General features: G+C 40.8%; 1 pseudogene; it reads left to right on the top strand.

Annotated features, from left to right (window-relative positions):
• Positions 1 to 4,569: 4,569 nt before the first annotated feature.
• LOC145286754 (U2 spliceosomal RNA) lies at positions 4,570 to 4,733 on the top strand (annotated as a pseudogene).
• The last annotated feature ends 10,117 nt before the right edge of the window (positions 4,734 to 14,850 follow it).

Raw genomic sequence — 14,850 nt, 5'->3', positions numbered from 1 at the left:
CCACTCCCAGCTGTCCTTTCCGCCATCTGGCTGGGGCGGGGTCGATGGACTGGCACGTTTGGCACTCCCTGACCACTGCTCTTACTGCGCTTTTTGGTATTGATGGTCTAGCCAACTTCACAAAGTAGTAGGTCCGTTGCACTCCGGGGTGCCCACTGTCGTGATGTATCTTCCTGATTTCGTCCTCCTCGACGGAGGCAGCACACAGAGGCAATGGCTTAGCTTCTTTCTTCATAGCCTCATACCATCTCCGTGGTACCCGAGTGAGCTTGTCGGCGAGGTTGTAGTCCGAGGTGACGAGCACTACGTCTACGGACAGGTTGTACTCCGTCACCAGTTTTTTCACAGTCTCGAGCCTCCGTCTTATCAGCATTTCGCTGGCTGCCTTGGTGCGTGCTCTGGCCTTGCTCGTGAGTGTGTCCGACACCCAGTGGTGCACGCAAAGTGAGTCAGTGTGCGCACGCAGTTTCTTCACTTCCCATTGAAGTGCCAGGTTAATGCCCTTTATTACAGCGTCGAGTTCTGCCAGGTTGATATGGGCAGCATCATTTGCCGGTCGCAGCCAGCAGGCATCCTCAACTACGGCCCCATCTTTCTCCAAAACTACACCGATCGCTAGAGAACTTGCGTCCACCCACACGCTCAGTTCGTCTCCCTGCACGCACCAGTCCCCTGTGGCGGGGTCATTCTTTTTCACACTAGCAACGGTCTCCTTTAACATTCGAACCAATAGTTCGTCGGTTATCTCATCGTCCCAGCCTTTGCTGACCGCATTTTCCCTCCTTTTTATGACGCCTGTCGCTGCACGAACCCATCCGCATACTGGAAGGTGCCCCACAAGTTTCCCGCACAGGGAGAACACGGCACGTATTGTGTAAACGTCGGGTACGTCGGGAACTGCGGTTCCACGCCTCCACTTCAGGATCCCTCGCTCCTCTTGAACGCTCAAGCCCAATATGCGGGCACCATCCTCAAGCCGCTCAGAGTCCTTGCAGTTTAGACCAAACTCGGCAAGTTTGGATCTTACGCGCGAAGAGGACACGATATCTTCGTTCACGTATATATCGTCAATATACGCCGATGTTCCCTTTCTGATCCATTCTTCTTGTGACAACACGGCATTGACGATAGCCTTCATTATCTGGGGTGCTACGTTTAGCCCAAATCCGAGTCGCGTAAGACAGTATCTCTTCCCGGAAAACATCACTGTCTGGAAAGGCCACATCGCCTCGCCGATCCGGACCTGCAAGTATGCTTTTCTCAAGTCCAGTAGGGACACATTGGACCCCTGCCGGCGCCACTCTCGCAGCTTGCTAGCACAGACGTCGGCGTCCGCTGTGAACGCATCAACGTGCGCATTCAACTCACGGTAGTCCATTACCGGCCTCACCTTTGACTTGTTAGGTTGGGCAACTGCCATCAGCGGTATCAGGCCCTTGGGGGGTCCAAGTTTGTCGTAGGGGTATGGAATCAGCCAACCGTTCTTAATCCATTCACGGAGCTCGCTTTCGTATGCAGGCCTTATCTGGTCGGGCATACGGTACTCTGCCACTTTGTTTTGTAGTTTGGCCGGTTCCTTGTCTTCTGACCACCTCCAAGTGGCGGTCCACGCCTTCTTTTGGTCGTCGAATTCCGCACTGAAGTCCGGCTGGTCGACTCTTAGTGCTGCGCACACCGGGGGCCTATCCTGAAACTCTACAACGCCAGCGCGCGTTATGCGCACGCCGCCCAGGGCTTTGATGGCATCGTAGCCTAGCAACAGGTCGAAACTCAGCGGCTTTTCGCGTGTCACCAGCGCTTCGACGTTGGCCGAGTTCCCAGTTCTTGTGCGAATGTGTACCACACCCACGCCGCAACACATTCGTATTTTTCCAGTGATGGTAGTTATCCTGACGTTCTTCTTTTTCCACGCCCGACAGAAGTCCGCACACACTATGGTGCGGGAGCAACCGGAATCAAGGAGGGCTGAACATAACGTGTCATTAACTCGGACCTGAATGACAGGGAGCGCCTTGTTTATTTTCTGTTCGGGGAAGAGGTCGGCACTGGAACCTTGTCCCCGTCCCCGTTTCCCGCACAGTCTCGGGCCATGTGCCCAGTCTTGTTACAGCGGTAGCAGCGAACAGCCGTCGACCGCCTTCTACAATTTCTTGTAGCAGATGACATCACCTTGCGGGCTGGGTCCCTGAGACGGTCCTTCGCCACTTGGTGGGGCCTGTGCGACGGCGACTACCGGTTCCTGCACCGTCGAGTCATCCTTCATTATTGTCCTGGCTCTGTCCACTAGGTCACTCAGCGGTAGTGAGGACATGGTAGAGGTTGTTCGCAGGAGCTGCTTTGCTCCAGCGGGGAGTCCTGACAGGAATTTGTAGGCTAGGGCCCTCTCGGGAAGACCGCCGAACAACACCGTCAGCTTCTTAAGTTCGGCGAGATACACGTCCACAGTTTCGCCCAAGCGTATAGACCTCGTCTCAAACTGCTTCCATGCAGTGGCGGGGTCAGTGGCGAACGCCCTGTACAACGCCGCCTTGATACTCGAGTAGTCACACTTCTCCTCAGCGCTGAGTTGCTGATATACAGCGAAGGCCCCGCCGGTCAGCCGCAGAGGAATCACGCGCTCGACATTTTTCACGCCGGACAACTGACAATGTAACTCGACCTTCTCAACCCAGCTGAGTACCGGGTCGGATCCGTCGAATTCCGGTATCAACTTTAGATCGAACCTATCCGCCATTGAAGAAAAGAAAACCAAGTTCGGAGTGGGGAGGCCGAAATAGCTTGTAAGAGTATCTTGTGTAGGAGACGGTGAGACTCGTCGTGGGCGACGAAGCGTTTCACTGAAGAACCACGGCAACACACAGCAAACCAACAAACAATGACAGCCACGGCGCGAAGGCAACTAACAAAGCTCAGCTGACTGCACGAATAGAAACGGAACCCAACGGTCACTGTACTGATCGCCACGAACGTCAGAACCCGACTGCCTCGCACCTCCAATGGACCGATTTTTATTACTCAAGATGGCCTAGCTAATTTGCATCCCCGCGAGATCTCGCACGATCCTGCGAGATTCCGTCTCTAATAAAAGCAGGCAGGCGCCATCTTGAAACTCTTTCTTCCGCTGCCCCGACCACAGGATCAGCCACCACCCCACACGCCAAGCACACACGGACCCTCTTGCGCCGAGGGCTACGGTTAGTCTCACAAAGCTCTATAAAATAGAATTAGGAACTCTGCATATATTAAAATATAATACGTATTTAAGCCTATCTTACGACCTGACTACGTCGTTCGGCCTTCTAGTAAAGTTTAAACATTAAATAATGACTTTCATTCATATTTATGAGATTAAATGCGTTTAAATCCGTTAAAGCAATCGGCACTTTAATAGCTATCAGTAGGAATTTTAATGTTAATAAGTTTTTGCATTAAAGAATCACCGTATGTGGCAAGATCATATAGAATATTGGATATTATGATTAACGGTCGGTAGCAGGCTGCTAAGGTGAAAAGAGAGACACCACTGAAATTTTCAAACGTTATTCGATATAAAATATTTCAATAGGGAAGGATTTTACGAAATTTAATATAACTTAAAAAGTATTTTATTTATTTATTTTTATTGGAATCCTTTGAGATGCGTAACATGTGTATTTATTTACATCCAGACTGTAGCCTTTAGCTTCATAGTTGTTGTTTTACCACATTTCGGCCAACTCATCCTCTGGCCTCCTTCAGGTAACTAACCGCGGCGGGATAGAATGATGAGCCTTGCAATTGTGTTGACAATAATTACTGTCTTCCATAGTTATTGTTTTCTCGCCACGTTTTTGGCTAATTAACCTTCTGGCATGCTTTAGTTAAGATTGAAACCTCTATCTTAAGACTATGGTCAATTAGAACTATAGAGATTCAATGCTCTATCAACTGCGCAACAATTTATTAACGTCTGGGTAAATATTTGTAAATGTTTGGAAAATCAAGGGCGCTGTTTGTCATGGTTCCATGACCCGAATATTCATGCCCCTAAGGCTTGCTTAAGATTTTGATATTCTCTATAAATTTGCTCATTCAAACTGACACAACTTTCACAGAGATAATGTCACACTAGGTATTACCAGTTGTTTAAATCACAAATAGTATTTTAAACAGAAGTATATTTACAACTAGCGGGAACTGTGGAACTTCTACAGGGGACTAATTCATATGTAATGTGTTGATGTTGGCATTCTGTAGATATTCAGCATAAATGGAGGCGCTCTGATATTATTGAAGCTATGTTGTTAAAACTGCAAAAGTATTTATCAAAGCTAGTATGGACGCGTAGCCAAGTCATAAAATGCGTTTAAATATTGTATTTTGCTTCTTGCAGATTTCGTATATATTATTATAGAGTTAATGTTCTATCGATTTTTAGTCGCGTGCAAGCGACTCTATAAATCACTCTGTCGGTCCTTCAGTCCATCGGTCGATCGGTCGGTCTGTCGGTCTGTCCGTAACACTTTTGTGCTTTGCCTTTTTGGTTAAGATCAAAGGTTTTTGTTAATAGATGCTGTTCTTCGCTTTTTAAGCTTTTCTTGGCCTTTTGGCCTAGATCAAAGGGTAGTATCTGTTCCGACAGATACTGCAAGCTATGACTAGCTATGACTAGCAAAGACCAGATGTGGGGGCAACCCCACATGTCTGACCTTTAACCAGCTCCCATTTCCCACCTCTCGGGAGCTGGTCCCCTTTCCCCTTCCCCCTCCCTTCACTCCTCACATTAAAAATCGGCCTTGTGCCTAATTTGCTCGGTGGGGGAGCAAATAAATACCATCTGTTCCGACAGATACTGCAAGCAAAGACCATATGTGGGGACAGCCCCACATATGAGACCTTGGTCAATGTAGGGCCAACCCTTCCTAACAATTGTCACTATCCAACTCCCCTACTCCCCGGGGAGGTGGTCCCCATTTCCCCTTCACTCCTCACATTAAAAAATCGGCCTTGTGCCTAATTTGCTCGGTGAGGGAGCAAATAAATACCGCTTTCCTTGGCCTTTTGGCCAAGATCAAAATCATGCTGTACTTATGTTTGTAACTTTGTGATATAAAGTGGGGGATCACTTTTCGGCATTAATTTAATGAAAAATGATCACCCACTTTACAACCAGTCAGTCTCAAAGCCGTTCAAGTCATTCTCCAGGTCATTCAAGTTGTTTTTGAAGAATTCCAGTTACTTTTAAGCATTCAACTAATTCTTAAGGTCATTCAATCCATCCTTATGTTCATTAAAGTCATTCTACGTCTTTTACTTTTTATTTATTTAAGTCATTTCAGCACATTTTTCGGTCATTTTAGTTTATCTTTAAGAATTTAATGTCAATCCTACATTCACACATTCATTGATTACACGAGAGCACGCTACTAATGGCTATAGGCCTTGTTACATATTATAATTCGCGATTTCAAAAATAATTTAAAAACTCTTTATGAAAAGGCTTCATGAGTTTGACTCGAAACAGAACCCCAAACTTATTTGGAATTCTTGATAAAAAAATGTATAAAAAAATAGATGATTTAAGTGTACTCAGCTATAATCGAACCGAAAACAAAATTTTGAAAAATTCTTTGTAAAATTATTTATAAAAATTAAATGACTAGAGTGGCATCAGCTATAATCGAAACTGAAACCAAAACCTATGAAGAATTCTTGGTAAAATTATTTATAACAAGAAATAGAAGTACATAACAATTAAACGACCCGGGTTGAAGCGTGACACAGAAAATAACACAGACGCTATCGTAATAATATACATATTATTTCCAACCAGCTAGTGCAATTTTTTTTACATAGGCATCACCACATTATCAAGGCCACTCAAGGATAAGGGTTAAAGAGTGTACAGTAGAAATTGGACAATATAGTAATCATTAGTAATGAAAATTTGTTAAATTTGATAACTTATATGGAACGGCTCATCAAGAACTTATTTACGTTAGACTTGAAGACAACCATATTGTAGTCAACCGGAAAGCAGGAAAACGGAAGAAAATTCCACAGGCGTGCAGTTCTAAGAAAGAAGCTTTGTTCATGGAATCTACGTTTAGGTTTAGGCACAAATAAAGAGTGGGGGGAATTATTGATAGTGTTTACAACTAGACGAGTGTTGCTTGTGAAAGTTTGGGGGACCATAAATTGAAGCTCAGTCGAACACTTCCCATAAAAATAACGATACATCAGAGACAGACTCGCAACATCTCTTCTGTGAGATAGAGGTTGCAGGGAAGAGAAAAGGACATCTCCTACGAGGCTACGAAGTCTATTTTGTACTCTATCAAGGCAAGACAAGTCCTTTCTAGCAGCTCCTGCCCAGATGTGGCAACAGTATTCCATCCTTGGACGTACCTGGATCTTATATAGATAGAGAATAGCATCAGCAGTGAGATATCTACCGGATCGATAGAAAGATCCCACCATTTTTCCAGGGGCCTTGGCAACAGATTTGATGTACGTGTTCCATTTAAGATCAGGAGTTATGGTCAAGCCAAGAAGCTTGTCAAAACTTGAGGCCTCCTGAAGACGAGAGCGATTCATTTCAATTGATGCCAGATGTGGATCAGAATGTTGATGATGTAAAGAGAGAAGCTTGGTTTTAGAAGCATTAAAATTAACCAGCCACTCATTTCCCCATTTACTACGTGCTCAAGATCAGAGGAGAGAGAATTGGAGAGAACTTGGTCGTTTACTGTCTTAGATGTGCTACCATAAATGGTAGTGTCGTCAGCATAAATGTCTACAAATGATGTAAGGATGTGATTTGGAAGATCATTAATGTAGATCAGAAAAATCGTTGGGCCCAGGATAGACCCCTTAGGGACACCGGCATTAATACTGTGAGCTTCTGATTTTTGCCCCTCATCTACTACTCTAATGAACCTATCAGAAAGAAATGATTTAATAATTGAGAAGACATTTCTAGCTATACCATAGCTAGAGATCTTATGAAGTAAACCTTTATGCCATACTCTATCAAGGGCCTTAGATATGTCAAGAGCAATTGCCCTAGAAAGGTTGCCTCCGTCGAGAGATTTGTTAATCCTATGAGATATAACTGTAAGCACATCTGCTGTAGATCTAGCAGAACGGAAACCATATTGAGTGTCACTAAGAAGGTTATTTTTGTTGAGATGGTTGATTACTTCTGTATTTAACACAGATTCCAGCAACTTACTCATGACGCACAGGAGACTTATTGGCTTGTACTGAGAGGGGGATGGGCAATCACCTGAATTCTTAAATACAGGGCATACTGATGAAATTTTCCAGGGAGATGGGAAACTATTCTCCTTAAGACAACGTTTAAACAGTTTTGTAAGTATGGGCGCTAGTTCAGGTTGAAGTTTTTTGAGTACTATAATTGGAATACCGTCAGGGCCAGTTGCTTTACTGGAATCAAGGTTTTTGATTAGCTTGGCAACATCACGTACAGATATACGTATATCACATAGCGTGTTTTCTGATACAGGAGGAAATATTGGGGGTTGGCGGCCTTGGTCGCAAAGGGTAGAATTAGCTGCAAAGTTCTTGACAAAGAGTTTGTCTTTGTCTGATGCTGACGAGATTACCTCAGGTCCATTGATAATTGTTGGGATGTATCACACGCTTCTGTTCAGGATTCTGTTTGCTATTTGCCAAAACTGGTGGGAACCAAGCCGCTGCTCAGCTACTTTGGACTTAACAGATTGAGCATACAACTCTCTTGCGTTCTTTATTACTTTTTACAATGGTTGCTGGCAGTCCTGAAAGCGGCATTAGTTTCCATACATCTATTACGTTGGAAACAGTGGAAAAAGTGATTTCTGTGCGCAATGGCAGCAGCACATTCTGGAGCGAACCATGGCTGGCTGTTAGGTTTTTGATGAAACTTTTTCGAGGGTATGAAACGGTCTATACCTACAATTAACAATTCCGTTAGGTCTAATATTATAGAGGACACATCCTTTTTAAACATGGAATGCAGAGGTAAATCAGTTATAAATGTTCGAAAGCTATCCCAGTCAGCCTTAGTGTATCGATATACTGTACGATGGAGAGGTACGTCTGGGGACTTATTACATTTCATTTTTATCTTAATTAATACAACAGATTGGTCGGAAGATCCAAGAGGAGACAGAACAGAAACTGAACATAGTTGTGAGAAAAAGGTCTAGTAGACTCGCATACTGGCCGTCATTGTCGGGTACACGGGTGGGTTCCTGAACAATCTGAGTGAGGTCATAGGCAATGGAGAAATCATGACAGAACCTCCCTTCATCATCGGTCTTTTTTTAGTGGGTCAACCATTCGACGTTGTGAACATTGAAGTCTCCACATACGTGAATGTTAGCTGAAGGATAAGCAGATAGGACTTGGTCAATTTTCTCAGATATGCTTTTAAAGATAGTAACTCCGCTGTTGTGGGGGCGATAGAGAGTAAATATAAATGCACCCGGAAGCACATATAGGGTAAGTTAGGATCTTCCCTGGAGATGTCCCTCCCACATGGAAAGCTATCTTTAATATAGGCACATATTCCATGCCCATGGCGATCTTGGGGGTCAGATGTAGAAGTTAAGTTAGAGTAGCCTTTAATTGCGAACTCTTCTCGGGAAATTGCCTGTCCAATGCCAGTTTCCCTTAAAAATAAAAGGTCTGGTTTAGTCTCCTGTTATTGGGTTTCAACCTCTGGAAGGTTAGAACGTAGACCCCCGATGTTGGAGAAGGACATGGTAGTAGGGGTCTACGTTGGAAGTTGGAGAACCGGGTTTAATCGTGTATTTTTTCTTGAAACTTGTCATGATGAAACTTTGGAATTTGTGGACTGGGTCGTCAGATTTACTTTGAGCAGGACAGAGAGGAGAAACTAAGAGAGAAAAAGAAACGAAGAATTTTTTTTTATTTGTAGCTAATGATAAGGTAAAGTCGTAACAATTACTCACTAGTATGGCATCGAGAGACCCCACCAAAAGCTACTGCATGGTCCAGAATCCATTCACCAAATGGCAATACAGCAGCCCCACTACTTTGCACCTGCTGATACGACAGCCTCCTTAGTTGTTAATCCAAGGTTCGGGTCCCTGACTATCAGGCGGATAACGTCAGCCCAGACAAAACGTTTACATCCAGCACCCTTACTAGTGACATGGCTACAAGGATAGACATAGAAACAGAAAAATCTCCGCCATCTCTGCCAACTGTTCGCGCAAAATACTGCCAACCAAACAGCTTTTTCTTCTCCCTTTGTCAGAAAAATCACTCATTAAAAATGAGAACTGAGGGACAAATAATAAGAAGAAAGAGTAACAGGAGCTACCGATAACGCATCCACAATGCGTTTTCTACTCTCCATTAAAAAAATTATTAAGTATTCTGCTTAATAAAAGTCCAACAGACGTGTTTAAGGGAAAGTATGCTGATAGATTCCCCTCTCACCAACTAAAAATGAGTACAATTTCGTAATCTATTTTTGCAATCAACTCGGTAGATAAATAAACATTTATGGACGAGAAAAAAAGCTAGCATTTAATAAAACAGAAATACATAAATTAAATACTGAAATAAAATGGAGTTATTAATATTTGAATCGAAAAATAAAAAGTATGATTAAAATTGAAATCACTTATCTCAACAAAAACACTTCCGTCTCCAAAATGCAAACTGTAGTGAAGGATTTAAGTTAACAGCGTTCAAAAGATTTGTTTTTTTTTTAAATTAACCGTTAAAAGAAAAGCGTGATTTTATTCTGAACTTTAGCTAGTCACGTTTTAAGAAACTTACGATATAAAGGAAAAGCGGATGGGGGGTCTTCCGAAAGTTAGTTGGTGACGTTATAAGTAATTGCGAGATAAGATGGAAGCCGGAATTAAGTTGTTGGGACTGAAAAGGATACTATAATGAATTGAGTATACAATATTTAAGATCAATTCGGTAGATAAATAGACATTTATGGACGAGAAAAAAAGCTAGCACTAATAAAACAGAAATACATAAATTAAATACTGAGATAAAATGGAGTTATTAATATTTGAATCTAAAAATAAAAAGTATGATTAAAATTGAAATCACTTATCTCAACAAAAACACTTCCGTCTCCAAAATGCAAGCTGTAGTACTTGTTATTTGTAAATACTAATCCAAAAACGGCATTCAAAATGTATTTTAGTGTCCTTTTACAATCCTAACAAACGAACATGTTTCTATATTTCCCCTATCTCTCATTTACTTCGTTGCCTCAACTCACTGGTGTTCTTACACGCAACCTCTTTATTTATCTTGTTTTAATGTGTTGCACAAAAAACATGAAAAAGGAAATTTATTTTTAATGTAATATTGTAATCTTATATTTATTGCTTCTGACAACAGCAGAAATTTGTCACTGCTCGCCAAGAACTAGTACTATACTGTGTATTATCGTTTCATTGTAAATATTGAAAATGATATTTTAAAGATGAATTTGTATTTATTTTTAAACACGCAGCACTAGGTTAATATGGTAAGTTATTAATTTATTAATTCAGAAAGAACATTAAAATATCTATTCGTGCCCTTTAGAAATCACTTCAAAGAGACTCATGAAAGACAGAGAATTTTATACGAAGATATACAAAAACTAACACGCACATACACAAAACTAAGGCGGGTTGAAACACATACGATTTTTACGATAAAAAACAACCTGATATAATTATAAAAAAACATGAGCGTTTTATTGCTTGAACCAGATGAAATTTCAGCGATAAGGCAAAATACGCCATCCACAAATATGACATAGCAAAAATAAAATAAGCCAAATTCAATGATATAGAAATAAAAGAAAGCCCTCTGTTTTGATAATATCTGAAAGGAGCCATTCAATTTTATTGAATGAAATGAAAGGTTTGTGTGAGAAAAAAAAGAAAAAATGTATATTATTTTTTGTCAGTCAATGTTTTTATATAGAGTTTATCGCTACTAGAGAAAAATCAAACATAAAATGCGAAATGTCTGCAATAAACTTGATTAGATCTGATAAGAAAGACTCAAAATTAGATTATCGAACTTGCGAAAAAGGCCTTTCGCGTTAATTCTATTTTATTCCCTATTTCTTTCTTTCTTATTTATCCTTTATTCGATTCGCATCCCGTATAGAAGTAGGCCGATAAAAGGACGCGTTTAATTGGATATTTAATGTTTCAACTTGCTATCTAAACATGTTTTGTTTAATAAAAAAATAGTCATATAAAAGCTAATAAAGATGTTATAAAAAGACATTAGCTGTAAAAAGGTAGAAGGAATAATATCAAATTTAAGTAAACGCGCATAGACAACAGTGAATGATGATCGCGAATACAATAGTGAATGATGATCAGAAAACTATATTAATAAATTCAAATCCGTATTATAAAAATCGTAGTTGTTTAGTGTTACTGGCCATGATTCCAGGATTCGCTTGTAAATTTAACTGCTTTACTAATACACTTAGGGAATAATGAATCGGTTTATCATCTTCTTATCTGTTAATTGGAAATGATTACCGGTTCTCGTTAGTGAAGTGAAAATTGGAGTCTGATCGTTACCAAATTTGTGACCATTTGGGAATATCAAGTGCAGTATATAGACGACGTCGACACTTCCCTACAAGACCTGTAAATACGCAATATCGTTATCTTCATTGATCGATATATACATGCAACTGGGGACCGCTTTTAAACTCAATATTCCCTGGATCGTTCTACTTCGGGGAAGGCCGAGACAATCTGCCTAGTATGAATGCCACTACAGATGAAAAGATAAATGTTGCTCTAGAAAATACATGATTCCATTTCCATTTGATGAAAACCGTTTTTGTGGTCTGTTATGTACAAATCCCGAAAGCACTATAACAGCCTTCTATCATGTATGGAGGTGACACAATGTTACATGAGCGAGACCAGAGATGTGCCACTGTAGAAGCCATGCTCAATACCGATCCAAGTTATAACAACAGGACGATTGCCACCATCCTCCAAATGCATCACGTGATTACCACAATTAAAAGAGACGTGTCCAGGGTTATGAAAACAAAGTTTCTGTTCACGGTTATGATCTTTGATGTGGTTTCAAGTGAGGGCCACATCATGTCACATAGCATCTTCGAAGTTGGTTTGAAAATGATTACCAAATTGTACCTGGATGTGCTCAAGAGAGTGGATATTCCCTAGGTAATCAGGTGGCCGTTGTATGGCTCGGAGCCGGCCTACAAATCCAAAGACACCCAGGCTTGACTTCAGAAGAGGTACTACAAATGTATACCCTTCTCCCACTGGCTCTTCTTCTCTCCTGGCTTGAAGTCGTTGGAGTACTTCGTTTGGTCATACATCGAGAACATCAACAACATGACCTCCCACAACAGTAAAGACAACATGATCCCTGCTATCGACTGAGTATTCGCCGAGCTCCCTGTGGAAATACATGTTCCCAATTCCAGCACTTGTGGAAATACATGTTCCCAATTCCAGACCGGTTTCGAGGTGGTGTTTGAAGCTAAAGGTAACTGCATTGAATAGATATCAGCTCTATTACATCATCAAGTTATCTGAATTGATATTTTCATTAAAAGTTTTACAATAAAACAGTAGTTTTGTTTTTTTTAGGACAAAATTTTAATCGTTCCACCCTGTATCAATCTAATTATTATACCAGAATCTCAATTTGTGAAGGATACATATAGAATAACAACTTTCCTGTCAGTATGGATCTCCTCTACCAGAAAACTAAAGTCATTCTGTAAAATGCAGTTGCAAATTGGGCAAGACTTAATATATTCTATCCTCTGCATACTGAAAATATACCCTACAAGCAATATATATTTTTTCGGGGCTGAACATAAACCTTAAATATTGGTAACCAAACGTCGATATAAGCGACGTTGTTTAATATTAAACGCGTTGATTCTAGTATTTACGTGCTCATTCCGATGTTTACAACAATCACTGAAACAAGCGGTCAAGTATGTCGTGTGCGACGGCCAATACTCGAAACCCGACCGATAAGACACGAAAAGGCGGCATATGCTCAAGTTAGACTGTATTTTAATTTGCATATGTCGAATTTGAGCGCATAAACAGTCCGTATGTCTTTGATTGCAGAGTAGTTTTTTTATTCACTCGAAGTCATTTTGTAGTTCTTCGGGTGTCAGTTGTAAAAATAACGACAGATTATTTATTTCGTACGGTAAACTCAGATGTCAGAGGGAGTAAGGAAAGACCGACATTATTGTGTACGAAACGGTATTCACCAGTTAAACACTTTAATTTCTACACTTCAAGCTATTTCGCCCATTATCATGGCCCAAATCCGACTAAGCATCGATATGGTGATGTCATTTACTGGCGATGGAGACATGTCTTAAAAATTTAAGGTTGGTCTCGAAACTTCAAAGGATACATGGTGTGGCAAGCCTGCTGTCATTGTATCTGTAGGAAATTGCATTGATCCCATACTTAGATATGGGCAAGATTGACTAAATGGACGTCGAACGGATATAAACTCAAGTAAAGGAGGCATTTACATATTGTGCGTTCACAAGCTACAAGAAGTAAACTATGGTGAAATAGGTTGGCGAGCAGACGGTTGATTTGCTACACCGATTTTGAGGGGGTCGAACTAGAACAACTTACAAAACTGGTGTTTGTCACAAGATTCCCCGATGCCATTTCCATCAAACTGCAACAGGCACAAAAATTGAGACTCTAATAAGGGAAGACCTAATAGCAAGAGCAAGGGTGTTGACGTCAACAAGGGACCAAAGCCTTCACGTGATTGCATCCGTAAGTTCATCAAATGGCAAATTTGCTGTTTCTGCTGGGGATAGCCCTGACACACGAGTAAAGTACTTCAAATGCAGCCGAACAAAGGGCAAGGCATAAGTTTATTTTTCTTTTCGTGTGGTTAACTCGCGTGTCAGAGGGAGAAGCGAACGGCAGATTTTTTGTGCACGAAACGGTATTCGACAGTTAAAAACTTTTATTTCAACAGTTCAATCAATACGGGTATCTATTGTTTGATATATAATCTATTTATCTATTGTTTATATGGTGGGCTAGAATCGTACGCCGTATTTGTGCAACTAATCGAAGAGAAAGATAAATCTCTAATAACTCGATTACAGGTCGGCATGGCACTTCTCTTGCCCCGAAACTGAAGCCATACCCCTTCTGTTAAAATGAAGTTAAAGATTGTGCATCACTAGATTCAATATATCTGCTGTGCATCGCGCATTTACACTATAAGGAATGCCCATAGTCTTCGGGACAGAACAATGACGTTAATATGAGTATGATTATTTTAACAACAAAACACTGATCGTGTTATGATGTATAAAATCTTTTATCTCGAGGCAATTATTACTCACTGGAAGATTGACTGTGAACTGAGCAGTTTTTATCAATTCCAAAGTTGCACAGTTAGAACCAGTTTTCCCTCTTATTTCACATGAATTCTGTGTATTGACAAAAACATAATTGAAGGAGGCGATCGCTTATAGAAGCGGATACATTTTCTTTTCTGAATTATTCATTCTGCTAACACATTGTTTTGTTTTGTGTCAATATTTTGTTCAATCTGTAAAGTTATAAATCATTACTTGCTTTCTATTTCATCCTCCAAAATGTTTTCTACTATAGAGAAACAGTGTATCCCCACGTACAAATGCAAACTAAACCTTACGTAACTTATTATACAAAGAACATACCTACCAAATAAGACGAGCCATAAATGATGATAATTTGTGTATACTATAATGCAACATTTTTGATATTCCAAACATATCTAAATCCTAAGAGTGTGAATACTTTTTTTTACATGTAGGTC

This window comes from Euprymna scolopes, chromosome 10 (genome assembly GCF_053919585.1).
Source record: "Euprymna scolopes isolate OS-2025 chromosome 10, ASM5391958v1, whole genome shotgun sequence".
In the NCBI taxonomy this organism is placed as follows: Eukaryota; Metazoa; Mollusca; class Cephalopoda; order Sepiida; family Sepiolidae; genus Euprymna; species Euprymna scolopes.
The sequence above is the reverse complement of the archived record's forward strand: the minus strand, read 5'-3'. Positions and strand labels throughout refer to the sequence as shown.